This window comes from Oncorhynchus mykiss, chromosome 21 (genome assembly GCF_057628025.1).
Source record: "Oncorhynchus mykiss isolate SJ-2025 chromosome 21, ASM5762802v1, whole genome shotgun sequence".
Lineage (NCBI taxonomy): Eukaryota > Metazoa > Chordata > Actinopteri > Salmoniformes > Salmonidae > Oncorhynchus > Oncorhynchus mykiss.
The window spans coordinates 35,946,206-35,972,467 of NC_143042.1; the positions used below are offsets into that span (position 1 = coordinate 35,946,206).

Here is a 26,262-nt window from a genome sequence, read left to right on the forward strand (position 1 = left end):
ATTCTGTGTTCTCCAAGGAACATATAATTTATTCTTATTCATCTGGCTAGTATGACAATGTAAATGATGTCAGTCTGGTATGAAAAAACATATTATTTATATTTATCTCGCGAGAAGGACAATGTTGGTCCAGTGTGTTTGTGTGTAAATGTATGCCTATACGCCATGAAAGTGACTAGCCACTTCATCATTCTTCCGGAGTCAGTCCCCTAATTATTTTTGAATGGGCTTGGCGATTATATATTACATTTGTGAAAATGCAGTTGTTTAAAATATATATTTATCATAATATATTTGTGATTGTGGCTGAATTTACTCCTGCCAGATGCCTTTTAATATAATGTTGCGCTGACGAACATTGCGCTACATCTTTGCCCTTTTAAGGCCATTCAAACAGCTAACAAACATTAGAAAACTACAGGGCTACTTCCTTGAAAATGTTGCTGCACTTTCGATGCACGTTAACACAACCATTGGAACAAAGTGTTGTTGTTTCGTAAACTCCATGTTCAGTTGGATGAGAGCACAAATGGCCAGCGATCTAGCGTCAGTATTAAATACACCACAAGTCTCTGTGGCGAAATTGGTTAGCGCGTTAGACTGTTAATCTAAAGGTTGGTGGTTCGAGCCCACCCAGGGACGACAGTTTTCAGTTTGTTGTGCTCCATGATGTCGATGTGACGTCCTGTACCTGTTATGAGATTCCTGTTAAATTGCCGTGCTGAGGGTCAATGCCAACACAAGCCTCTCTCGTGCAATCAGTTAGTGTGTTTGACTGTCAATCTAAAGGTTGGTGCTTTGACACCACCCAGGGATGACATTTTTCAGATTGTGAAGTCCCCCTTCCTGACTTGGCGTGAGCTTCCATGAGACTTTGGCCTGCTGAGGGTCAGTATAACCACAAGTCTCTGTGGTGCAATTTGTTGGCGCGTTAGACTGTTCATTTAAAAGTTGGTGATTTGAGCCCACCCAGGGATGCTGTCTTTCTATTTCTAGTGATATGGAAGACCTTCCTGGCCTTACAGTAAGCTTGCTTTTGACCTGCTGTGTTTCCTGTTGTAACATGTGATTGGTGTGTTGTTGAACATGAAAGATGACAACTTACTATACCTACTGGTAAAATTGCTGTCAATGGTCTCTGATCTTCTGTTACTCAATAGCTTGATCATTCTGTGTTCTCCAAGGAACATATCATTTATTCTTATTCATCTGGCTAGTATGACAACGTAAATGATGTCAATCTGGTATGAAAAAACATATTATTTATATTTATCTCGCGAGAAGGACAATGTTGGTCCAGTGTGTTTGTGTGTAAATGTATGCCTATACGCCATGAAAGTGACTAGCCACTTCATCATTCTTCCGGAGTCAGTCCCCTAATTATTTTTGAATGGGCTTGGCGATTATATATTACATTTGTGAAAATGCAGTTGTTTAAAATATATATTTATCATAATATATTTGTGATTGTGGCTGAATTTACTCCTGCCAGATGCCTTTTAATATAATGTTGCACTGACGAACATTGCGCTACATCTTTGCCCTTTTAAGGCCATTCAAAAAGCTAACAAACATTAGAAAACTACAGGGCTACTTCCTTGAAAATGTTGCTGCACTTTCGATGCACGTTAACACAACCATTGGAACAAAGTGTTGTTGTTTCGTAAACTCCATGTTCAGTTGGATGAGAGCACGAATGGCCAGCGATCTAGCATCAGTATTAAATACACCACAAGTCTCTGTGGCGCAATTGGTTAGCGCGTTAGACTGTTAATCTAAAGGTTGGTGGTTCAAGCCCACCCAGGGACGACAGTTTTCAGTTTGTTGTGCTCCATGATGTCGATGTGACGTCCTGTACCTGTTATGAGATTCCTGTTAAATTGCCGTGCTGAGGGTCAATGCCAACACAAGCCTCTCTCGTGCAATCAGTTAGCGTGTTTGACTGTCAATCTAAAGGTTGGTGCTTTGACACCACCCAGGGATGACATTTTTCAGATTGTGAAGTCCCCCTTCCTGACTTGGCGTGAGCTTCCATGAGACTTTGGCCTGCTGAGGGTCAGTATAACCACAAGTCTCTGTGGTGCAATTTGTTGGCGCGTTAGACTGTTCATTTAAAAGTTGGTGATTTGAGCCCACCCAGGGATGCTGTCTTTCTATTTCTAGTGATATGGAAGACCTTCCTGGCCTTACAGTAAGCTTGCTTTTGACCTGCTGTGTTTCCTGTTGTAACATGTGATTGGTGTGTTGTTGAACATGAAAGATGACAACTTACTATACCTACTGGTAAAATGGCTGTCAATGGTCTCTGATCTTCTGTTACTCAATAGCTTGATCATTCTGTGTTCTCCAAGGAACATATAATTTATTCTTATTAATCTGGCTAGTATGACAATGTAAATGATGTCAATCTGGTATGAAAAAACGTATTATTTATATTTATCTCGCGAGAAGGACAATGTTGGTCCAGTGTGTTTGTGTGTAAATGTATGCCTATACGCCATGAAAGTGACTAGCCACTTCATCATTCTTCCGGAGTCAGTCCCCTAATTATTTTTGAATGGGCTTGGCGATTATATATTACATTTGTGAAAATGCAGTTGTTTAAAATATATATTTATCATAATATATTTGTGATTGTGGCTGAATTTACTCCTGCCAGATGCCTTTTAATATAATGTTGCGCTGACGAACATTGCGCTACATCTTTGCCCTTTTAAGGCCATTCAAAAAGCTAACAAACATTAGAAAACTACAGGGCTACTTCCTTGAAAATGTTGCTGCACTTTCGATGCACGTTAACACAACCATTGGAACAAAGTGTTGTTGTTTCGTAAACTCCATGTTCAGTTGGATGAGAGCACAAATGGCCAGCGATCTAGCGTCAGTATTAAATACAACACAAGTCTCTGTGGCGCAATTGGTTAGCGCGTTAGACTGTTAATCTAAAGGTTGGTGGTTCGAGCCCACCCAGGGACGACAGTTTTCAGTTTGTTGTGCTCGATGATGTCGATGTGACGTCCTGTACCTGTTATGAGATTCCTGTTAAATTGCCGTGCTGAGGGTCAATGCCAACACAAGCCTCTCTCGTGCAATCAGTTAGCGTGTTTGACTGTCAATCTAAAGGTTGGTGCTTTGACACCACCCAGGGATGACATTTTTCAAATTGTGGAGATGTGAACTGACCCTTTCTGACTTGGCGTGAGCTTCCATGAGACTTTGGCCTGCTGAGGGTCAGTATAACCACAAGTCTCTGTGGTGCAATTTGTTGGCGCGTTAGACTGTTCATTTAAAAGTTGGTGATTTGAGCCCACCCAGGGATGCTGTCTTTCTATTTCTAGTGATATGGAAGACCTTCCTGGCCTTACAATAAGCTTGCTTTTGACCTGCTGTGTTTCCTGTTGTAACATGTGATTGGTGTGTTGTTGAACATGAAAGATGACAAGTTACTATAACTACTGGTAAAATGGCTGTCAATGGTCTCTGATCTTCTGTTACTCAATAGCTTGATCATTCTGTGTTCTCCAAGGAACATATAATTTATTCTTATTAATCTGGCTAGTATGACAACGTAAATGATGTCAATCTGGTATGAAAAAACATATTATTTAGATTTATCTCGCGAGAAGGACAATGTTGGTCCAGTGTGTTTGTGTGTAAATGTATGCCTATAGCCATGAAAGTGACTAGCCACTTCATCATTCTTCCGGAGTCAGTCCCCTAATTATTTTTGAATGGGCTTGGCGATTATATATTACATTTGTGAAAATGCAGTTGTTTAAAATATATATTTATCATAATATATTTGTGATTGTGGCTGAATTTACTCCTGCCAGATGCCTTTTAATATAATGTTGCGCTGACGAACATTGCGCTACATCTTTGCCCTTTTAAGGCCATTCAAAAAGCTAACAAACATTAGAAAACTACAGGGCTACTTCCTTGAAAATGTTGCTGCACTTTCGATGCACGTTAACACAACCATTGGAACAAAGTGTTGTTGTTTCGTAAACTCCATGTTCAGTTGGATGAGAGCACGAATGGCCAGCGATCTAGCATCAGGATTAAATACACCACAAGTCTCTGTGGCGCAATTGGTTAGCGCGTTAGACTGTTAATCTAAAGGTTGGTGGTTCAAGCCCACCCAGGGACGACAGTTTTCAGTTTGTTGTGGTCGATGTGACGTCCTGTTATGAGATTCCTGTTAAATTGCCGTGCTGAGGGTCAATGCCAACACAAGCCTCTCTCGTGCAATCAGTTAGCGTGTTTGACTGTCAATCTAAAGGTTGGTGCTTTGACACCACCCAGGGATGAAATTTTTCAGATTGTGAAGTCCCCCTTCCTGACTTGGCGTGAGCTTCCATGAGACTTTGGCCTGCTGAGGGTCAGTATAACCACAAGTCTCTGTGGTGCAATTTGTTGTCGCGTTAGACTGTTCATTTAAAAGTTGGTGATTTGAGCCCACCCAGGGATGCTGTCTTTCTATTTCTAGTGATATGGAAGACCTTCCTGGCCTTACAGTAAGCTTGCTTTTGACCTGCTGTGTTTCCTGTTGTAACATGTGATTGGTGTGTTGTTGAACATGAAAGATGACAAGTTACTATAACTACTGGTAAAATGGCTGTCAATGGTCTCTGATCTTCTGTTACTCAATAGCTTGATCATTCTGTGTTCTCCAAGGAACATATAATTTATTCTTATTAATCTGGCTAGTATGACAACGTAAATGATGTCAATCTGGTATGAAAAAACATATTATTTAGATTTATCTCGCGAGAAGGACAATGTTGGTCCAGTGTGTTTGTGTGTAAATGTATGCCTATAGCCATGAAAGTGACTAGCCACTTCATCATTCTTCCGGAGTCAGTCCCCTAATTATTTTTGAATGGGCTTGGCGATTATATATTACATTTGTGAAAATGCAGTTGTTTAAAATATATATTTATCATAATATATTTGTGATTGTGGCTGAATTTACTCCTGCCAGTTGCCTTTTAATATAATGTTGCGCTGACGAACATTGCGCTACATCTTTGCCCTTTTAAGGCCATTCAAAAAGCTAACAAACATTAGAAAACTACAGGGCTACTTCCTTGAAAATGTTGCTGCACTTTCGATGCACGTTAACATAACCATTGGAACAAAGTGTTGTTGTTTCGTAAACTCCATGTTCAGTTGGATGAGAGCACGAATGGCCAGCGATCTAGCATCAGGATTAAATACACCACAAGTCTCTGTGGCGCAATTGGCTAGCGCGTTAGACTGTTAATCTAAAGGTTGGTGGTTCAAGCCCACCCAGGGACGACAGTTTTCATTTTGTTGTGGTCGATGTGACGTCCTGTTATGAGATTCCTGTTAAATTGCCGTGCTGAGGGTCAATGCCAACACAAGCCTCTCTCGTGCAATCAGTTAGCGTGTTTGACTGTCAATCTAAAGGTTGGTGCTTTGACACCACCCAGGGATGACATTTTTCAAATTGTGGAGATGTGAACTGACCCTTTCTGACTTGGCGTGAGCTTCCATGAGACTTTGGCCTGCTGAGGGTCAGTATAACCACAAGTCTCTGTGGTGCAATTTGTTGGCGCGTTAGACTGTTCATTTAAAAGTTGGTGATTTGAGCCCACCCAGGGATGCTGTCTTTCTATTTCTAGTGATATGGAAGACCTTCCTGGCCTTACAGTAAGCTTGCTTTTGACCTGCTGTGTTTCCTGTTGTAACATGTGATTGGTGTTGTTGAACATGAAAGATGACAAGTTACTATAACTACTGGTAAAATGGCTGTCAATGGTCTCTGATCTTCTGTTACTCAATAGCTTGATCATTCTGTGTTCTCCAAGGAACATATAATTTATTCTTATTAATCTGGCTAGTATGATAACGTAAATGATGTCAATCTGGTATGAAAAAACATATTATTTAGATTTATCTCGCGAGAAGGACAATGTTGGTCCAGTGTGTTTGTGTGTAAATGTATGCCTATAGCCATGAAAGTGACTAGCCACTTCATCATTCTTCCGGAGTCAGTCCCCTAATTATTTTTGAATGGGCTTGGCGATTATATATTACATTTGTGAAAATGCAGTTGTTTAAAATATATATTTATCATAATATATTTGTGATTGTGGCTGAATTTACTCCTGCCAGATGCCTTTTAATATAATGTTGCGCTGACGAACAAGGCGCTACATCTTTGCCCTTTTAAGGCCATTCAAAAAGCTAACAAACATTAGAAAACTACAGGGCTACTTCCTTGAAAATGTTGCTGCACTTTCGATGCACGTTAACACAACCATTGGAACAAAGTGTTGTTGTTTCGTAAACTCCATGTTCAGTTGGATGAGAGCACGAATGGCCAGCGATCTAGCATCAGGATTAAATACACTATAAGTCTCTGTGGCGCAATTGGTTAGCGCGTTAGACTGTTAATCTAAAGGTTGGTGGTTCAAGCCCACCCAGGGACGACAGTTTTCAGTTTGTTGTGGTCGATGTGACGTCCTGTTATGAGATTCCTGTTAAATTGCCGTGCTGAGGGTCAACAAGCCTCTCTCGTGCAATCAGTTAGCGTGTTTGACTGTCAATCTAAAGGTTGGTGCTTTGACACCACCCAGGGATGACATTTTTCAGATTGTGAAGTCCCCCTTCCTGACTTGGCGTGAGCTTCCATGAGACTTTGGCCAGTATAACCACAAGTCTCTGTGGTGCAATTTGTTGGCGCGTTAGACTGTTCATTTAAAAGTTGGTGATTTGAGCCCACCCAGGGATGCTGTCTTTCTATTTCTAGTGATATGGAAGACCTTCCTGGCCTTACAGTAAGCTTGCTTTTGACCTGCTGTGTTTCCTGTTGTAACATGTGATTGGTGTGTTGTTGAACATGAAAGATGACAACTTAGTATACCTACTGGTAAAATGGCTGTCAATGGTCTCTGATCTTCTGTTACTCAATAGCTTGATCATTCTGTGTTCTCCAAGGAACATATAATTTATTCTTATTAATCTGGCTAGTATGACAATGTAAATGATGTCAATCTGGTATGAAAAAACGTATTATTTATATTTATCTCGCGAGAAGGACAATGTTGGTCCAGTGTGTTTGTGTGTAAATGTATGCCTATACGCCATGAAAGTGACTAGCCACTTCATCATTCTTCCGGAGTCAGTCCCCTAATTATTTTTGAATGGGCTTGGCGATTATATATTACATTTGTGGAAATGCAGTTGTTTAAAATATATATTTATCATAATATATTTGTGATTGTGGCTGAATTTACTCCTGCCAGATGCCTTTTAATATAATGTTGCGCTGACGAACATTGCGCTACATCTTTGCCCTTTTAAGGCCATTCAAAAAGCTAACAAACATTAGAAAACTACAGGGCTACTTCCTTGAAAATGTTGCTGCACTTTCGATGCACGTTAACACAACCATTGGAACAAAGTGTTGTTGTTTCGTAAACTCCATGTTCAGTTGGATGAGAGCACAAATGGCCAGCGATCTAGCGTCAGTATTAAATACAACACAAGTCTCTGTGGCGCAATTGGTTAAAGCGTTAGACTGTTAATCTAAAGGTTGGTGGTTCGAGCCCACCCAGGGACGACAGTTTTCAGTTTGTTGTGCTCCATGATGTCGATGTGACGTCCTGTACCTGTTATGAGATTCCTGTTAAATTGCCGTGCTGAGGGTCAATGCCAACACAAGCCTCTCTCGTGCAATCAGTTAGCGTGTTTGACTGTCAATCTAAAGGTTGGTGCTTTGACACCACCCAGGGATGACATTTTTCAAATTGTGGAGATGTGAACTGACCCTTTCTGACTTGGCGTGAGCTTCCATGAGACTTTGGCCTGCTGAGGGTCAGTATAACCACAAGTCTCTGTGGTGCAATTTGTTGGCGCGTTAGACTGTTCATTTAAAAGTTGGTGATTTGAGCCCACCCAGGGATGCTGTCTTTCTATTTCTAGTGATTTGGAAGACCTTCCTGGCCTTACAGTAAGCTTGCTTTTGACCTGCTGTGTTTCCTGTTGTAACATGTGATTGGTGTGTTGTTGAACATGAAAGATGACAAGTTACTATAACTACTGGTAAAATGGCTGTCAATGGTCTCTGATCTTCTGTTACTCAATAGCTTGATCATTCTGTGTTCTCCAAGGAACATATAATTTATTCTTATTAATCTGGCTAGTATGACAACGTAAATGATGTCAATCTGGTATGAAAAAACATATTATTTAGATTTATCTCGCGAGAAGGACAATGTTGGTCCAGTGTGTTTGTGTGTAAATGTATGCCTATAGCCATGAAAGTGACTAGCCACTTCATCATTCTTCCGGAGTCAGTCCCCTAATTATTTTTGAATGGGCTTGGCGATTATATATTACATTTGTGAAAATGCAGTTGTTTAAAATATATATTTATCATAATATATTTGTGATTGTGGCTGAATTTACTCCTGCCAGATGCCTTTTAATATAATGTTGCGCTGACGAACATTGCGCTACATCTTTGCCCTTTTAAGGCCATTCAAAAAGCTAACAAACATTAGAAAACTACAGGGCTACTTCCTTGAAAATGTTGCTGCACTTTCGATGCACGTTAACACAACCATTGGAACAAAGTGTTGTTGTTTTGTAAACTCCATGTTCAGTTGGATGAGAGCACGAATGGCCAGCGATCTAGCATCAGGATTAAATACACCACAAGTCTCTGTGGTGCAATTGGTTAGCGCGTTAGACTGTTAATCTAAAGGTTGGTGGTTCAAGCCCACCCAGGGACGACAGTTTTCAGTTTGTTGTGGTCGATGTGACGTCCTGTTATGAGATTCCTGTTAAATTGCCTTGCTGAGGGTCAATGCCAACACAAGCCTCTCTTGTGCAATCAGTTAGCGTGTTTGACTGTCAATCTAAAGGTTGGTGCTTTGACACCACCCAGGGATGACATTTTTCAGATTGTGAAGTCCCCCTTCCTGACTTGGCGTGAGCTTCCATGAGACTTTGGCCTGCTGAGGGTCAGTATAACCACAAGTCTCTGTGGTGCAATTTGTTGGCGCGTTAGACTGTTCATTTAAAAGTTGGTGATTTGAGCCCACCCAGGGATGCTGTCTTTCTATTTCTAGTGATATGGAAGACCTTCCTGGCCTTACAGTAAGCTTGCTTTTGACCTGCTGTGTTTCCTGTTGTAACATGTGATTGGTGTGTTGTTGAACATGAAAGATGACAACTTACTATACCTACTGGTAAAATGGCTGTCAATGGTCTCTGATCTTCTGTTACTCAATAGCTTGATCATTCTGTGTTCTCCAAGGAACATATAATTTATTCTTATTAATCTGGCTAGTATGACAATGTAAATGATGTCAATCTGGTATGAAAAAACGTATTATTTATATTTATCTCGCGAGAAGGACAATGTTGGTCCAGTGTGTTTGTGTGTAAATGTATGCCTATACGCCATGAAAGTGACTAGCCACTTCATCATTCTTCCGGAGTCAGTCCCCTAATTATTTTTGAATTGGCTTGGCGATTATATATTACATTTGTGAAAATGCAGTTGTTTAAAATATATATTTATCATAATATATTTGTGATTGTGGCTGAATTTACTCCTGCCAGATGCCTTTTAATATAATGTTGCGCTGACGAACATTGCGCTACATCTTTGCCCTTTTAAGGCCATTCAAAAAGCTAACAAACATTAGAAAACTACAGGGCTACTTCCTTGAAAATGTTGCTGCACTTTCGATGCACGTTAACACAACCATTGGAACAAAGTGTTGTTGTTTCGTAAACTCCATGTTCAGTTGGATGAGAGCACAAATGGCCAGCTATCTAGCGTCAGTATTAAATACACCACAAGTCTCTGTGGCGCAATTGGTTAGCGCGTTAGACTGTTAATCTAAAGGTTGGTGGTTCGAGCCCACCCAGGGACGACAGTTTTCAGTTTGTTGTGCTCCATGATGTCGATGTGACGTCCTGTACCTGTTATGAGATTCCTGTTAAATTGCCGTGCTGAGGGTCAATGCCAACACAAGCCTCTCTCGTGCAATCAGTTAGCGTGTTTGACTGTCAATCTAAAGGTTAGTGCTTTGACACCACCCAGGGATGACATTTTTCAAATTGTGGAGATGTGAACTGACCCTTTCTGACTTGGCGTGAGCTTCCATGAGACTTTGGCCTGCTGAGGGTCAGTATAACCACAAGTCTCTGTGGTGCAATTTGTTGGCGCGTTAGACTGTTCATTTAAAAGTTGGTGATTTGAGCCCACCCAGGGATGCTGTCTTTCTATTTCTAGTGATATGGAAGACCTTCCTGGCCTTACAGTAAGCTTGCTTTTGACCTGCTGTGTTTCCTGTTGTAACATGTGATTGGTGTGTTGTTGAACATGAAAGATGACAACTTACTATACCTACTGGTAAAATGGCTGTCAATGGTCTCTGATCTTCTGTTACTCAATAGCTTGATCATTCTGTGTTCTCCAAGGAACATATAATTTATTCTTATTAATCTGGCTAGTATGACAATGTAAATGATGTCAATCTGGTATGAAAAAACTTATTATTTATATTTATCTCGCGAGAAGGACAATGTTGGTCCAGTGTGTTTGTGTGTAAATGTATGCCTATACGCCATGAAAGTGACTAGCCACTTCATCATTCTTCCGGAGTCAGTCCCCTAATTATTTTTGAATGGGCTTGGCGATTATATATTACATTTGTGAAAATGCAGTTGTTTAAAATATATATTTATCATAATATATTTGTGATTGTGGCTGAATTTACTCCTGCCAGATGCCTTTTAATATAATGTTGCGCTGACGAACATTGCGCTACATCTTTTCCCTTTTAAGGCCATTCAAAAAGCTAACAAACATTAGAAAACTACAGGGCTACTTCCTTGAAAATGTTGCTGCACTTTCGATGCACGTTAACACAACCATTGGAACAAAGTGTTGTTGTTTCGTAAACTCCATGTTCAGTTGGATGAGAGCACAAATGGCCAGCGATCTAGCGTCAGTATTAAATACACCACAAGTATCTGTGGCGCAATTGGTTAGTGCGTTAGACTGTTAATCTAAAGGTTGGTGGTTCGAACCCACCCAGGGACGACAGTTTTCAGTTTGTTGTGCTCCATGATGTCGATGTGACGTCCTGTACCTGTTATGAGATTCCTGTTAAATTGACGTGCTGAGGGTCAATCCCAACGCAATCAGTTAGCGTGTTTGACTGTCAATCTAAAGGTTGGTGCTTTGACACCACCCAGGGATGACATTTTTCAGATTGTGAAGTCCCCCTTCCTGACTTGGCGTGAGCTTCCATGAGACTTTGGCCTGCTGAGGGTCAGTATAACCACAAGTCTCTGTGGTGCAATTTGTTGGCGCGTTAGACTGTTCATTTAAAAGTTGGTGATTTGAGCCCACCCAGGGATGCTGTCTTTCTATTTCTAGTGATATGGAAGACCTTCCTGGCCTTACAGTAAGCTTGCTTTTGACCTGCTGTGTTTCCTGTTGTAACATGTGATTGGTGTGTTGTTGAACATGAAAGATGACAACTTACTATACCTACTGGTAAAATGGCTGTCAATGGTCTCTGATCTTCTGTTACTCAATAGCTTGATCATTCTGTGTTCTCCAAGGAACATATAATTTATTCTTATTAATCTGGCTAGTATGACAATGTAAATGATGTCAATCTGGTATGAAAAAACGTATTATTTATATTTATCTCGCGAGAAGGACAATGTTGGTCCAGTGTGTTTGTGTGTAAATGTATGCCTATACGCCATGAAAGTGACTAGCCACTTCATCATTCTTCCGGAGTCAGTCCCCTAATTATTTTTGAATGGGCTTGGCGATTATATATTACATTTGTGAAAATGCAGTTGTTTAAAATATATATTTATCATAATATATTTGTGATTGTGGCTGAATTTACTCCTGCCAGATGCCTTTTAATATAATGTTGCGCTGACGAACATTGCGCTACATCTTTGCCCTTTTAAGGCCATTCAAAAAGCTAACAAACATTAGAAAACTACAGGGCTACTTCCTTGAAAATGTTGCTGCACTTTCGATGCACGTTAACACAACCATTGGAACAAAGTGTTGTTGTTTCGTAAACTCCATGTTCAGTTGGATGAGAGCACAAATGGCCAGCGATCTAGCGTCAGTATTAAATACACCACAAGTATCTGTGGCGCAATTGGTTAGCGCGTTAGACTGTTAATTTTAAGGTTGGTGGTTCGAACCCACCCAGGGACGACAGTTTTCAGTTTGTTGTGCTCCATGATGTCGATGTGACGTCCTGTACCTGTTATGAGATTCCTGTTAAATTGCCGTGCTGAGGGTCAATGCCAACACAAGCCTCTCTCGTGCAATCAGTTAGCGTGTTTGACTGTCAATCTAAAGGTTGGTGCTTTGACACCACCCAGGGATGACATTTTTCAAATTGTGGAGATGTGAACTGACCCTTTCTGACTTGGCGTGAGCTTCCATGAGACTTTGGCCTGCTGAGGGTCAGTATAACCACAAGTCTCTGTGGTGCAATTTGTTGGCGCGTTAGACTGTTCATTTAAAAGTTGGTGATTTGAGCCCACCCAGGGATGCTGTCTTTCTATTTCTAGTGATATGGAAGACCTTCCTGGCCTTACAGTAAGCTTGCTTTTGACCTGCTGTGTTTCCTGTTGTAACATGTGATTGGTGTGTTGTTGAACATGAAAGATGACAACTTACTATACCTACTGGTAAAATGGCTGTCAATGGTCTCTGATCTTCTGTTACTCAATAGCTTGATCATTCTGTGTTCTCCAAGGAACATATCATTTATTCTTATTAATCTGGCTAGTATGACAATGTAAATGATGTCAATCTGGTATGAAAAAACGTATTATTTATATTTATCTCGCGAGAAGGACAATGTTGGTCCAGTGTGTTTGTGTGTAAATGTATGCCTATACGCCATGAAAGTGACTAGCCACTTCATCATTCTTCCGGAGTCAGTCCCCTAATTATTTTTGAATGGGCTTGGCGATTATATATTACATTTGTGAAAATGCAGTTGTTTAAAATATATATTTATCATAATATATTTGTGATTGTGGCTGAATTTACTCCTGCCAGATGCCTTTTAATATAATGTTGCGCTGACGAACATTGCGCTACATCTTTTCCCTTTTAAGGTCATTCAAAAAGCTAACAAACATTAGAAAACTACAGGGCTACTTCCTTGAAAATGTTGCTGCACTTTCGATGCACGTTAACACAACCATTGGAACAAAGTGTTGTTGTTTCGTAAACTCCATGTTCAGTTGGATGAGAGCACAAATGGCCAGCGATCTAGCGTCAGTATTAAATACACCACAAGTATCTGTGGCGCAATTGGTTAGCGCGTTAGACTGTTAATCTAAAGGTTGGTGGTTCGAACCCACCCAGGGACGACAGTTTTCAGTTTGTTGTGCTCCATGATGTCGATGTGACGTCCTGTACCTGTTATGAGATTCCTGTTAAATTGACGTGCTGAGGGTCAATCCCAACGCAATCAGTTAGCGTGTTTGACTGTCAATCTAAAGGTTGGTGCTTTGACACCACGAAGGGATGACATTTTTCAAATTGTGGAGATGTGAACTGACCCTTTCTGACTTGGCGTGAGCTTCCATGAGACTTTGGCCTGCTGAGGGTCAGTATAACCACAAGTCTCTGTGGTGCAATTTGTTGGCGCGTTAGACTGTTCATTTAAAAGTTGGTGATTTGAGCCCACCCAGGGATGCTGTCTTTCTATTTCTAGTGATATGGAAGACCTTCCTTGCCTTACAGTAAGCTTGCTTTTGACCTGCTGTGTTTCCTGTTGTAACATGTGATTGGTGTGTTGTTGAACATGAAAGATGACAACTTACTATACCTACTGGTAAAATGGCTGTCAATGGTCTCTGATCTTCTGTTACTCAATAGCTTGATCATTCTGTGTTCTCCAAGGAACATATCATTTATTCTTATTAATCTGGCTAGTATGACAATGTAAATGATGTCAATCTGGTATGAAAAAACGTATTATTTATATTTATCTCGCGAGAAGGACAATGTTGGTCCAGTGTGTTTGTGTGTAAATGTATGCCTATACGCCATGAAAGTGACTAGCCACTTCATCATTCTTCCGGAGTCAGTCCCCTAATTATTTTTGAATGGGCTTGGCGATTATATATTACATTTGTGAAAATGCAGTTGTTTAAAATATATATTTATCATAATATATTTGTGATTGTGGCTGAATTTACTCCTGCCAGATGCCTTTTAATATAATGTTGCGCTGACGAACATTGCGCTACATATTTTCCCTTTTAAGGTCATTCAAAAAGCTAACAAACATTAGAAAACTACAGGGCTACTTCCTTGAAAATGTTGCTGCACTTTCGATGCACGTTAACACAACCATTGGAACAAAGTGTTGTTGTTTCGTAAACTCCATGTTCAGTTGGATGAGAGCACAAATGGCCAGCGATCTAGCGTCAGTATTAAATACACCACAAGTATCTGTGGCGAGCGCGTTAGACTGTTAATCTAAAGGTTGGTGGTTCGAACCCACCCAGGGACGACAGTTTTCAGTTTGTTGTGCTCCATGATGTCGATGTGACGTCCTGTACCTGTTATGAGATTCCTGTTAAATTGACGTGCTGAGGGTCAATCCCAACGCAATCAGTTAGCGTGTTTGACTGTCAATCTAAAGGTTGGTGCTTTGACACCACCCAGGGATGACATTTTTCAAATTGTGGAGATGTGAACTGACCCTTTCTGACTTGGCGTGAGCTTCCATGAGACTTTGGCCTGCTGAGGGTCAGTATAACCACAAGTCTCTGTGGTGCAATTTGTTGGCGCGTTAGACTGTTCATTTAAAAGTTGGTGATTTGAGCCCACCCAGGGATGCTGTCTTTCTATTTCTAGTGATATGGAAGACCTTCCTTGCCTTACAGTAAGCTTGCTTTTGACCTGCTGTGTTTCCTGTTGTAACATGTGATTGGTGTGTTGTTGAACATGAAAGATGACAACTTACTATACCTACTGGTAAAATGGCTGTCAATGGTCTCTGATCTTCTGTTACTCAATAGCTTGATCATTCTGTGTTCTCCAAGGAACATATAATTTATTCTTATTAATCTGGCTAGTATGACAATGTAAATGATGTCAATCTGGTATGAAAAAACTTATTATTTATATTTATCTCGCGAGAAGGACAATGTTGGTCCAGTGTGTTTGTGTGTAAATGTATGCCTATACGCCATGAAAGTGACTAGCCACTTCATCATTCTTCCGGAGTCAGTCCCCTAATTATTTTTGAATGGGCTTGGCGATTATATATTACATTTGTGAAAATGCAGTTGTTTAAAATATATATTTATCATAATATATTTGTGATTGTGGCTGAATTTACTCCTGCCAGATGCCTTTTAATATAATGTTGCGCTGACGAACATTGCGCTACATCTTTGCCCTTTTAAGGCCATTCAAAAAGCTAACAAACATTAGAAAACTACAGGGCTACTTCCTTGAAAATGTTGCTGCACTTTCGATGCACGTTAACACAACCATTGGAACAAAGTGTTGTTGTTTCGTAAACTCCATGTTCAGTTGGATGAGAGCACAAATGGCCAGCGATCTAGCGTCAGTATTAAATACACCACAAGTATCTGTGGCGCAATTGGTTAGCGCGTTAGACTGTTAATCTAAAGGTTGGTGGTTTGAACCCACCCAGGGACGACAGTTTTCAGTTTGTTGTGCTCCATGATGTCGATGTGACGTCCTGTACCTGTTATGAGATTCCTGTTAAATTGACGTGCTGAGGGTCAATCCCAACGCAATCAGTTAGCGTGTTTGACTGTCAATCTAAAGGTTGGTGCTTTGACACCACCCAGGGATGACATTTTTCAAATTGTGGAGATGTGAACTGACCCTTTCTGACTTGGCGTGAGCTTCCATGAGACTTTGGCCTGCTGAGGGTCAGTATAACCACAAGTCTCTGTGGTGCAATTTGTTGGCGCGTTAGACTGTTCATTTAAAAGTTGGTGATTTGAGCCCACCCAGGGATGCTGTCTTTCTATTTCTAGTGATATGGAAGACCTTCCTGGCCTTACAGTAAGCTTGCTTTTGACCTGCTGTGTTTCCTGTTGTAACATGTGATTGGTGTGTTGTTGAACATGAAAGATGACAACTTACTATACCTACTGGTAAAATGGCTGTCAATGGTCTCTGATCTTCTGTTACTCAATAGCTTGATCATTCTGTGTTCTCCAAGGAACATATCATTTATTCTTATTAATCTGGCTAGTATGACAATGTAAATGATGTCAATCTGGTATGAAAAAACGTATTATTTATATTTATCTCGCGAGAAGGACAATGTTGGTCCAGTGTGTTTGTGTGTAAATGTATGCCTATACGCCATGAAAGTGACTAGCCACTTCATCATTCTTCCGGAGTCAGTCCCCTAATTATTTTTGAATGGGCTTGGCGATTATATATTACATTTGTGAAAATGCAGTTGTTTAAAATATATATTTATCATAATATATTTGTGATTGTGGCTGAATTTACTCCTGCCAGATGCCTTTTAATATAATGTTGCGCTGACGAACATTGCGCTACATCTTTTCCCTTTTAAGGCCATTCAAAAAGCTAACAAACATTAGAAAACTACAGGGCTACTTCCTTGAAAATGTTGCTGCACTTTCGATGCACGTTAACACAACCATTGGAACAAAGTGTTGTTGTTTCGTAAACTCCATGTTCAGTTGGATGAGAGCACAAATGGCCAGCTATCTAGCGTCAGTATTAAATACACCACAAGTATCTGTGGCGCAATTGGTTAGCGCGTTAGACTGTTAATCTAAAGGTTGGTGGTTCGAACCCACCCAGGGACGACAGTTTTCAGTTTGTTGTGCTCCATGATGTCGATGTGACGTCCTGTACCTGTTATGAGATTCCTGTTAAATTGACGTGCTGAGGGTCAATCCCAACGCAATCAGTTAGCGTGTTTGACTGTCAATCTAAAGGTTGGTGCTTTGACACCACCCAGGGATGACATTTTTCAAATTGTGGAGATGTGAACTGACCCTTTCTGACTTGGCGTGAGCTTCCATGAGACTTTGGCCTGCTGAGGGTCAGTATAACCACAAGTCTCTGTGGTGCAATTTGTTGGCGCGTTAGACTGTTCATTTAAAAGTTGGTGATTTGAGCCCACCCAGGGATGCTGTCTTTCTATTTCTAGTGATATGGAAGACCTTCCTTGCCTTACAGTAAGCTTGCTTTTGACCTGCTGTGTTTCCTGTTGTAACATGTGATTGGTGTGTTGTTGAACATGAAAGATGACAACTTACTATACCTACTGGTAAAATGGCTGTCAATGGTCTCTGATCTTCTGTTACTCAATAGCTTGATCATTCTGTGTTCTCCAAGGAACATATAATTTATTCTTATTAATCTGGCTAGTATGACAATGTAAATGATGTCAATCTGGTATGAAAAAACTTATTATTTATATTTATCTCGCGAGAAGGACAATGTTGGTCCAGTGTGTTTGTGTGTAAATGTATGCCTATACGCCATGAAAGTGACTAGCCACTTCATCATTCTTCCGGAGTCAGTCCCCTAATTATTTTTGAATGGGCTTGGCGATTATATATTACATTTGTGAAAATGCAGTTGTTTAAAATATATATTTATCATAATATATTTGTGATTGTGGCTGAATTTACTCCTGCCAGATGCCTTTTAATATAATGTTGCGCTGACGAACATTGCGCTACATCTTTGCCCTTTTAAGGCCATTCAAAAAGCTAACAAACATTAGAAAACTACAGGGCTACTTCCTTGAAAATGTTGCTGCACTTTCGATGCACGTTAACACAACCATTGGAACAAAGTGTTGTTGTTTCGTAAACTCCATGTTCAGTTGGATGAGAGCACAAATGGCCAGCGATCTAGCGTCAGTATTAAATACACCACAAGTATCTGTGGCGCAATTGGTTAGCGCGTTAGACTGTTAATTTTAAGGTTGGTGGTTCGAACCCACCCAGGGACGACAGTTTTCAGTTTGTTGTGCTCCATGATGTCGATGTGACGTCCTGTACCTGTTATGAGATTCCTGTTAAATTGCCGTGCTGAGGGTCAATGCCAACACAAGCCTCTCTCGTGCAATCAGTTAGCGTGTTTGACTGTCAATCTAAAGGTTGGTGCTTTGACACCACCCAGGGATGACATTTTTCAAATTGTGGAGATGTGAACTGACCCTTTCTGACTTGGCGTGAGCTTCCATGAGACTTTGGCCTGCTGAGGGTCAGTATAACCACAAGTCTCTGTGGTGCAATTTGTTGGCGCGTTAGACTGTTCATTTAAAAGTTGGTGATTTGAGCCCACCCAGGGATGCTGTCTTTCTATTTCTAGTGATATGGAAGACCTTCCTGGCCTTACAGTAAGCTTGCTTTTGACCTGCTGTGTTTCCTGTTGTAACATGTGATTGGTGTGTTGTTGAACATGAAAGATGACAACTTACTATACCTACTGGTAAAATGGCTGTCAATGGTCTCTGATCTTCTGTTACTCAATAGCTTGATCATTCTGTGTTCTCCAAGGAACATATCATTTATTCTTATTAATCTGGCTAGTATGACAATGTAAATGATGTCAATCTGGTATGAAAAAACGTATTATTTATATTTATCTCGCGAGAAGGACAATGTTGGTCCAGTGTGTTTGTGTGTAAATGTATGCCTATACGCCATGAAAGTGACTAGCCACTTCATCATTCTTCCGGAGTCAGTCCCCTAATTATTTTTGAATGGGCTTGGCGATTATATATTACATTTGTGAAAATGCAGTTGTTTAAAATATATATTTATCATAATATATTTGTGATTGTGGCTGAATTTACTCCTGCCAGATGCCTTTTAATATAATGTTGCGCTGACAAACATTGCGCTACATCTTTGCCCTTTTAAGGCCATTCAAAAAGCTAACAAACATTAGAAAACTACAGGGCTACTTCCTTGAAAATGTTGCTGCACTTTCGATGCACGTTAACACAACCATTGGAACAATGTGTTGTTGTTTCGTAAACTCCATGTTCAGTTGGATGAGAGCACAAATGGCCAGCTATCTAGCGTCAGTATTAAATACACCACAAGTATCTGTGGCGCAATTGGTTAGCGCGTTAGACTGTTAATCTAAAGGTTGGTGGTTCGAACCCACCCAGGGACGACAGTTTTCAGTTTGTTGTGCTCCATGATGTCGATGTGACGTCCTGTACCTGTTATGAGATTCCTGTTAAATTGACGTGCTGAGGGTCAATCCCAACACAAGCCTCTCTCGTGCAATCAGTTAGCGTGTTTGACTGTCAATCTAAAGGTTGCTTTGACACCACCCAGGGATGACATTTTTCAGATTGTGGAGATGTGAACTGACCCTTTCTGACTTGGCGTGAGCTTCCATGGCCTGCTGAGGGTCAGTATAACCACAAGATGTAGCGCTGACGAACATTGCGCTACATCTTTTCCCTTTTAAGGCCATTCAAAAAGCTAACAAACATTAGAAAACTACAGGGCTACTTCCTTGAAAATGTTGCTGCACTTTCGATGCACGTTAACACAACCATTGGAACAAAGTGTTGTTGTTTCGTAAACTCCATGTTCAGTTGGATGAGAGCACAAATGGCCAGCGATCTAGCGTCAGTATTAAATACACCACAAGTCTCTGTGGCGCAATTGGTTAGCGCGTTAGACTGTTAATCTAAAGGTTGGTGGTTCGAGCCCACCCAGGGTCGACAGTTTTCAGTTTGTTGTGCTCCATGATGTCGATGTGACGTCCTGTACCTGTTATGAGATTCCTGTTAAATTGACTTGCTGAGGGTCAATGCCAACACAAGCCTCTCTCGTGCAATCAGTTAGTGTGTTTGACTGTCAATCTAAAGGTTGGTGCTTTGACACCACCCAGGGATGACATTTTTCAGATTGTGAAGTCCCCCTTCCTGACTTGGCGTGAGCTTCCATGAGACTTTGGCCTGCTGAGGGTCAGTATAACCACAAGTCTCTGTGGTGCAATTTGTTGGTGCGTTAGACTGTTCATTTAAAAGTTGGTGATTTGAGCCCACCCAGGGATGCTGTCTTTCTATTTCTAGTGATATGGAAGACCTTCCTGGCCTTACAGTAAGCTTGCTTTTGACCTGCTGTGTTTCCTGTTGTAACATGTGATTGGTGTGTTGTTGAACATGAAAGATGACAACTTACTATACCTACTGGTAAAATGGCTGTCAATGGTCTCTGATCTTCTGTTACTCAATAGCTTGATCATTCTGTGTTCTCCAAGGAACATATAATTTATTCTTATTAATCTGGCTAGTATGACAATGTAAATGATGTCAATCTGGTATGAAAAAACGTATTATTTATATTTATCTCGCGAGAAGGACAATGTTGGTCCAGTGTGTTTGTGTGTAAATGTATGCCTATACGCCATGAAAGTGACTAGCCACTTCATCATTCTTCCGGAGTCAGTCCCCTAATTATTTTTGAATGGGCTTGGCGATTATATATTACATTTGTGAAAATGCAGTTGTTTAAAATATATATTTATCATAATATATTTGTGATTGTGGCTGAATTTACTCCTGCCAGATGCCTTTTAATATAATGTTGCGCTGACGAACATTGCGCTACATCTTTGCCCTTTTAAGGCCATTCAAAAAGCTAACAAACATTAGAAAACTACAGGGCTACTTCCTTGAAAATGTTGCTGCACTTTCGATGCACGTTAACACAACCATTGGAACAAAGTGTTGTTGTTTCGTAAACTCCATGTTCAGTTGGATGAGAGCACAAATGGCCAGCGATCTAGCGTCAGTATTAAATACACCACAAGTCTCTGTGGCGCAATTGGTTAGCGCGTTAGACTGTTAATCTAAAGGTTGGTGGTTCGAGCCCACCCAGGGACGACAGTTTTCAGTTTGTTGTGCTCCATGATGTCGATGTGACGTCCTGTACCTGTTATGAGATTCCTGTTAAATTGCCGTGCTGAGGTTCAATGTCAAAACAAGCCTCTCTCGTGCAATCAGTGGTGCTTTGACACCACCCAGGGATGACATTTTTCAGATTGTGGAGATGTGAACTGACCCTTCCTGACTTGGCGTGAGCTTCCATGAGACTTTGGCCTGCTGAGGGTCAGTATAACCACAAGTCTCTGTGGTGCAATTTGTTGGCGCGTTAGACTGTTCATTTAAAAGTTGGTGATTTGAGCCCACCCAGGGATGCTGTCTTTCTATTTCTAGTGATATGGAAGACCTTCCTGGCCTTACAGTAAGCTTGCTTTTGACCTGCTGTGTTTCCTGTTGTAACATGTGATTGGTGTGTTGTTGAACATGAAAGATGACAACTTACTATACCTACTGGTAAAATGGCTGTCAATGGTCTCTGATCTTCTGTTACTCAATAGCTTGATCATTCTGTGTTCTCCAAGGAACATATCATTTATTCTTATTAATCTGGCTAGTATGACAATGTAAATGATGTCAATCTGGTATGAAAAAACGTATTATTTATATTTATCTCGCGAGAAGGACAATGTTGGTCCAGTGTGTTTGTGTGTAAATGTATGCCTATACGCCATGAAAGTGACTAGCCACTTCATCATTCTTCCGGAGTCAGTCCCCTAATTATTTTTGAATGGGCTTGGCGATTATATATTACATTTGTGAAAATGCAGTTGTTTAAAATATATATTTATCATAATATATTTGTGATTGTGGCTGAATTTACTCCTGCCAGATGCCTTTTAATATAATGTTGCGCTGACGAACATTGCGCTACATCTTTTCCCTTTTAAGGCCATTCAAAAAGCTAACAAACATTAGAAAACTACAGGGCTACTTCCTTGAAAATGTTGCTGCACTTTCGATGCACGTTAACACAACCATTGGAACAAAGTGTTGTTGTTTCGTAAACTCCATGTTCAGTTGGATGAGAGCACAAATGGCCAGCGATCTAGCGTCAGTATTAAATACACCACAAGTCTCTGTGGCGCAATTGGTTAGCGCGTTAGACTGTTAATCTAAAGGTTGGTGGTTCGAGCCCACCCAGGGTCGACAGTTTTCAGTTTGTTGTGCTCCATGATGTCGATGTGACGTCCTGTACCTGTTATGAGATTCCTGTTAAATTGACTTGCTGAGGGTCAATGCCAACACAAGCCTCTCTCGTGCAATCAGTTAGTGTGTTTGACTGTCAATCTAAAGGTTGGTGCTTTGACACCACCCAGGGATGACATTTTTCAGATTGTGAAGTCCCCCTTCCTGACTTGGCGTGAGCTTCCATGAGACTTTGGCCTGCTGAGGGTCAGTATAACCACAAGTCTCTGTGGTGCAATTTGTTGGCGCGTTAGACTGTTCATTTAAAAGTTGGTGATTTGAGCCCACCCAGGGATGCTGTCTTTCTATTTCTAGTGATATGGAAGACCTTCCTGGCCTTACAGTAAGCTTGCTTTTGACCTGCTGTGTTTCCTGTTGTAACATGTGATTGGTGTGTTGTTGAACATGAAAGATGACAACTTACTATACCTACTGGTAAAATGGCTGTCAATGGTCTCTGATCTTCTGTTACTCAATAGCTTGATCATTCTGTGTTCTCCAAGGAACATATCATTTATTCTTATTAATCTGGCTAGTATGACAATGTAAATGATGTCAATCTGGTATGAAAAAACGTATTATTTATATTTATCTCGCGAGAAGGACAATGTTGGTCCAGTGTGTTTGTGTGTAAATGTATGCCTATACGCCATGAAAGTGACTAGCCACTTCATCATTCTTCCGGAGTCAGTCCCCTAATTATTTTTGAATGGGCTTGGCGATTATATATTACATTTGTGAAAATGCAGTTGTTTAAAATATATATTTATCATAATATATTTGTGATTGTGGCTGAATTTACTCCTGCCAGATGCCTTTTAATATAATGTTGCGCTGACGAACATTGCGCTACATCTTTGCCCTTTTAAGGCCATTCAAAAAGCTAACAAACATTAGAAAACTACAGGGCTACTTCCTTGAAAATGTTGCTGCACTTTCGATGCACGTTAACACAACCATTGGAACAATGTGTTGTTGTTTCGTAAACTCCATGTTCAGTTGGATGAGAGCACAAATGGCCAGCTATCTAGCGTCAGTATTAAATACACCACAAGTATCTGTGGCGCAATTGGTTAGCGCGTTAGACTGTTAATCTAAAGGTTGGTGGTTCGAGCCCACCCAGGGACGACAGTTTTCAGTTTGTTGTGCTCCATGATGTCGATGTGACGTCCTGTACCTGTTATGAGATTCCTGTTAAATTGCCGTGCTGAGGTTCAATGTCAAAACAAGCCTCTCTCGTGCAATCAGTGGTGCTTTGACACCACCCAGGGATGACATTTTTCAGATTGTGGAGATGTGAACTGACCCTTCCTGACTTGGCGTGAGCTTCCATGAGACTTTGGCCTGCTGAGGGTCAGTATAACCACAAGTCTCTGTGGTGCAATTTGTTGGCGCGTTAGACTGTTCATTTAAAAGTTGGTGATTTGAGCCCACCCAGGGATGCTGTCTTTCTATTTCTAGTGATATGGAAGACCTTCCTGGCCTTACAGTAAGCTTGCTTTTGACCTGCTGTGTTTCCTGTTGTAACATGTGATTGGTGTGTTGTTGAACATGAAAGATGACAACTTACTATACCTACTGGTAAAATGGCTGTCAATGGTCTCTGATCTTCTGTTACTCAATAGCTTGATCATTCTGTGTTCTCCAAGGAACATATCATTTATTCTTATTAATCTGGCTAGTATGACAATGTAAATGATGTCAATCTGGTATGAAAAAACGTATTATTTATATTTATCTCACGAGAAGGACAATGTTGGTCCAGTGTGTTTGTGTGTAAATGTATGCCTATACGCCATGAAAGTGACTAGCCACTTCATCATTCTTCCGGAGTCAGTCCCCTAATTATTTTTGAATGGGCTTGGCGATTATATATTACATTTGTGAAAATGCAGTTGTTTAAAATATATATTTATCATAATATATTTGTGATTGTGGCTGAATTTACTCCTGCCAGATGCCTTTTAATATAATGTTGCGCTGACGAACATTGCGCTACATCTTTTCCCTTTTAAGGCCATTCAAAAAGCTAACAAACATTAGAAAACTACAGGGCTACTTCCTTGAAAATGTTGCTGCACTTTCGATGCACGTTAACACAACCATTGGAACAAAGTGTTGTTGTTTCGTAAACTCCATGTTCAGTTGGATGAGAGCACAAATGGCCAGCGATCTAGCGTCAGTATTAAATACACCACAAGTCTCTGTGGCGCAATTGGTTAGCGCGTTAGACTGTTAATCTAAAGGTTGGTGGTTCGAGCCCACCCAGGGTCGACAGTTTTCAGTTTGTTGTGCTCCATGATGTCGATGTGACGTCCTGTACCTGTTATGAGATTCCTGTTAAATTGACTTGCTGAGGGTCAATGCCAACACAAGCCTCTCTCGTGCAATCAGTTAGTGTGTTTGACTGTCAATCTAAAGGTTGGTGCTTTGACACCACCCAGGGATGACATTTTTCAGATTGTGAAGTCCCCCTTCCTGACTTGGCGTGAGCTTCCATGAGACTTTGGCCTGCTGAGGGTCAGTATAACCACAAGTCTCTGTGGTGCAATTTGTTGGCGCGTTAGACTGTTCATTTAAAAGTTGGTGATTTGAGCCCACCCAGGGATGCTGTCTTTCTATTTCTAGTGATATGGAAGACCTTCCTGGCCTTACAGTAAGCTTGCTTTTGACCTGCTGTGTTTCCTGTTGTAACATGTGATTGGTGTGTTGTTGAACATGAAAGATGACAACTTACTATACCTACTGGCAAAATGGCTGTCAATGGTCTCTGATCTTCTGTTACTCAATAGCTTGATCATTCTGTGTTCTCCAAGGAACATATAATTTATTCTTATTAATCTGGCTAGTATGACAATGTAAATGATGTCAATCTGGTATGAAAAAACGTATTATTTATATTTATCTCGCGAGAAGGACAATGTTGGTCCAGTGTGTTTGTGTGTAAATGTATGCCTATACGCCATGAAAGTGACTAGCCACTTCATCATTCTTCCGGAGTCAGTCCCCTAATTATTTTTGAATGGGCTTGGCGATTATATATTACATTTGTGAAAATGCAGTTGTTTAAAATATATATTTATCATAATATATTTGTGATTGTGGCTGAATTTACTCCTGCCAGATGCCTTTTAATATAATGTTGCGCTGACGAACATTGCGCTACATCTTTTCCCTTTTAAGGCCATTCAAAAAGCTAACAAACATTAGAAAACTACAGGGCTACTTCCTTGAAAATGTTGCTGCACTTTCGATGCACGTTAACACAACCATTGGAACAAAGTGTTGTTGTTTCGTAAACTCCATGTTCAGTTGGATGAGAGCACAAATGGCCAGCGATCTAGCGTCAGTATTAAATACACCACAAGTCTCTGTGGCGCAATTGGTTAGCGCGTTAGACTGTTAATCTAAAGGTTGGTGGTTCGACCGCACCCAGGGACGACAGTTTTCAGTTTGTTGTGCTCCATGATGTCGATGTGACGTCCTGTACCTGTTATGAGATTCCTGTTAAATTGACGTGCTGAGGGTCAATGCCAACACAAGCCTCTCTTCTGCAATCAGTTAGTGTGTTTGACTGTCAATTTAAAGGTTGGTGCTTTGACACCACCCAGGGATGACATTTTTCAGATTGTGAAGTCCCCCTTCCTGAGCTTCCATGAGACTTTGGCCTGCTGAGGGTCAGTATAACCACAAGTCTCTGTGGTGCAATTTGTTGGCGCGTTAGACTGTTCATTTAAAAGTTGGTGATTTGAGCCCACCCAGGGATGCTGTCTTTCTATTTCTAGTGATATGGAAGACCTTCCTGGCCTTACAGTAAGCTTGCTTTTGACCTGCTGTGTTTCCTGTTGTAACATGTGATTGGTGTGTTGTTGAACATGAAAGATGACAACTTACTATACCTACTGGTAAAATGGCTGTCAATGGTCTCTGATCTTCTGTTACTCAATAGCTTGATCATTCTGTGTTCTCCAAGGAACATATCATTTATTCTTATTAATCTGGCTAGTATGACAATGTAAATGATGTCAATCTGGTATGAAAAAACGTATTATTTATATTTATCTCGCGAGAAGGACAATGTTGGTCCAGTGTGTTTGTGTGTAAATGTATGCCTATACGCCAT

At 40.6% G+C, this 26,262-nt stretch overlaps 6 non-coding genes across 6 annotated transcripts; all 6 read left to right on the plus strand.

Moving 5' to 3' along the window:
* Positions 1-1,735: 1,735 nt before the first annotated feature.
* Positions 1,736-1,809, plus strand: trnan-guu (transfer RNA asparagine (anticodon GUU)). Its single transcript has one exon. It is a non-coding gene; the product is annotated as a tRNA-Asn (tRNA).
* Positions 1,810-2,902: 1,093 nt separating this feature from the next.
* trnan-guu (transfer RNA asparagine (anticodon GUU)) lies at positions 2,903-2,976 on the plus strand. Its single transcript has one exon. It is a non-coding gene; the product is annotated as a tRNA-Asn (tRNA).
* Positions 2,977-4,076: 1,100 nt separating this feature from the next.
* On the plus strand, positions 4,077-4,150 carry trnan-guu (transfer RNA asparagine (anticodon GUU)). The gene has a single exon. It is a non-coding gene; the product is annotated as a tRNA-Asn (tRNA).
* A 2,234-nt stretch (positions 4,151-6,384) lies between these two features.
* trnan-guu (transfer RNA asparagine (anticodon GUU)) lies at positions 6,385-6,458 on the plus strand. Its single transcript has one exon. It is a non-coding gene; the product is annotated as a tRNA-Asn (tRNA).
* Positions 6,459-9,843: 3,385 nt separating this feature from the next.
* trnan-guu (transfer RNA asparagine (anticodon GUU)) lies at positions 9,844-9,917 on the plus strand. Its single transcript has one exon. It is a non-coding gene; the product is annotated as a tRNA-Asn (tRNA).
* Positions 9,918-20,880: 10,963 nt separating this feature from the next.
* trnan-guu (transfer RNA asparagine (anticodon GUU)) lies at positions 20,881-20,954 on the plus strand. The gene has a single exon. It is a non-coding gene; the product is annotated as a tRNA-Asn (tRNA).
* The last annotated feature ends 5,308 nt before the right edge of the window (positions 20,955-26,262 follow it).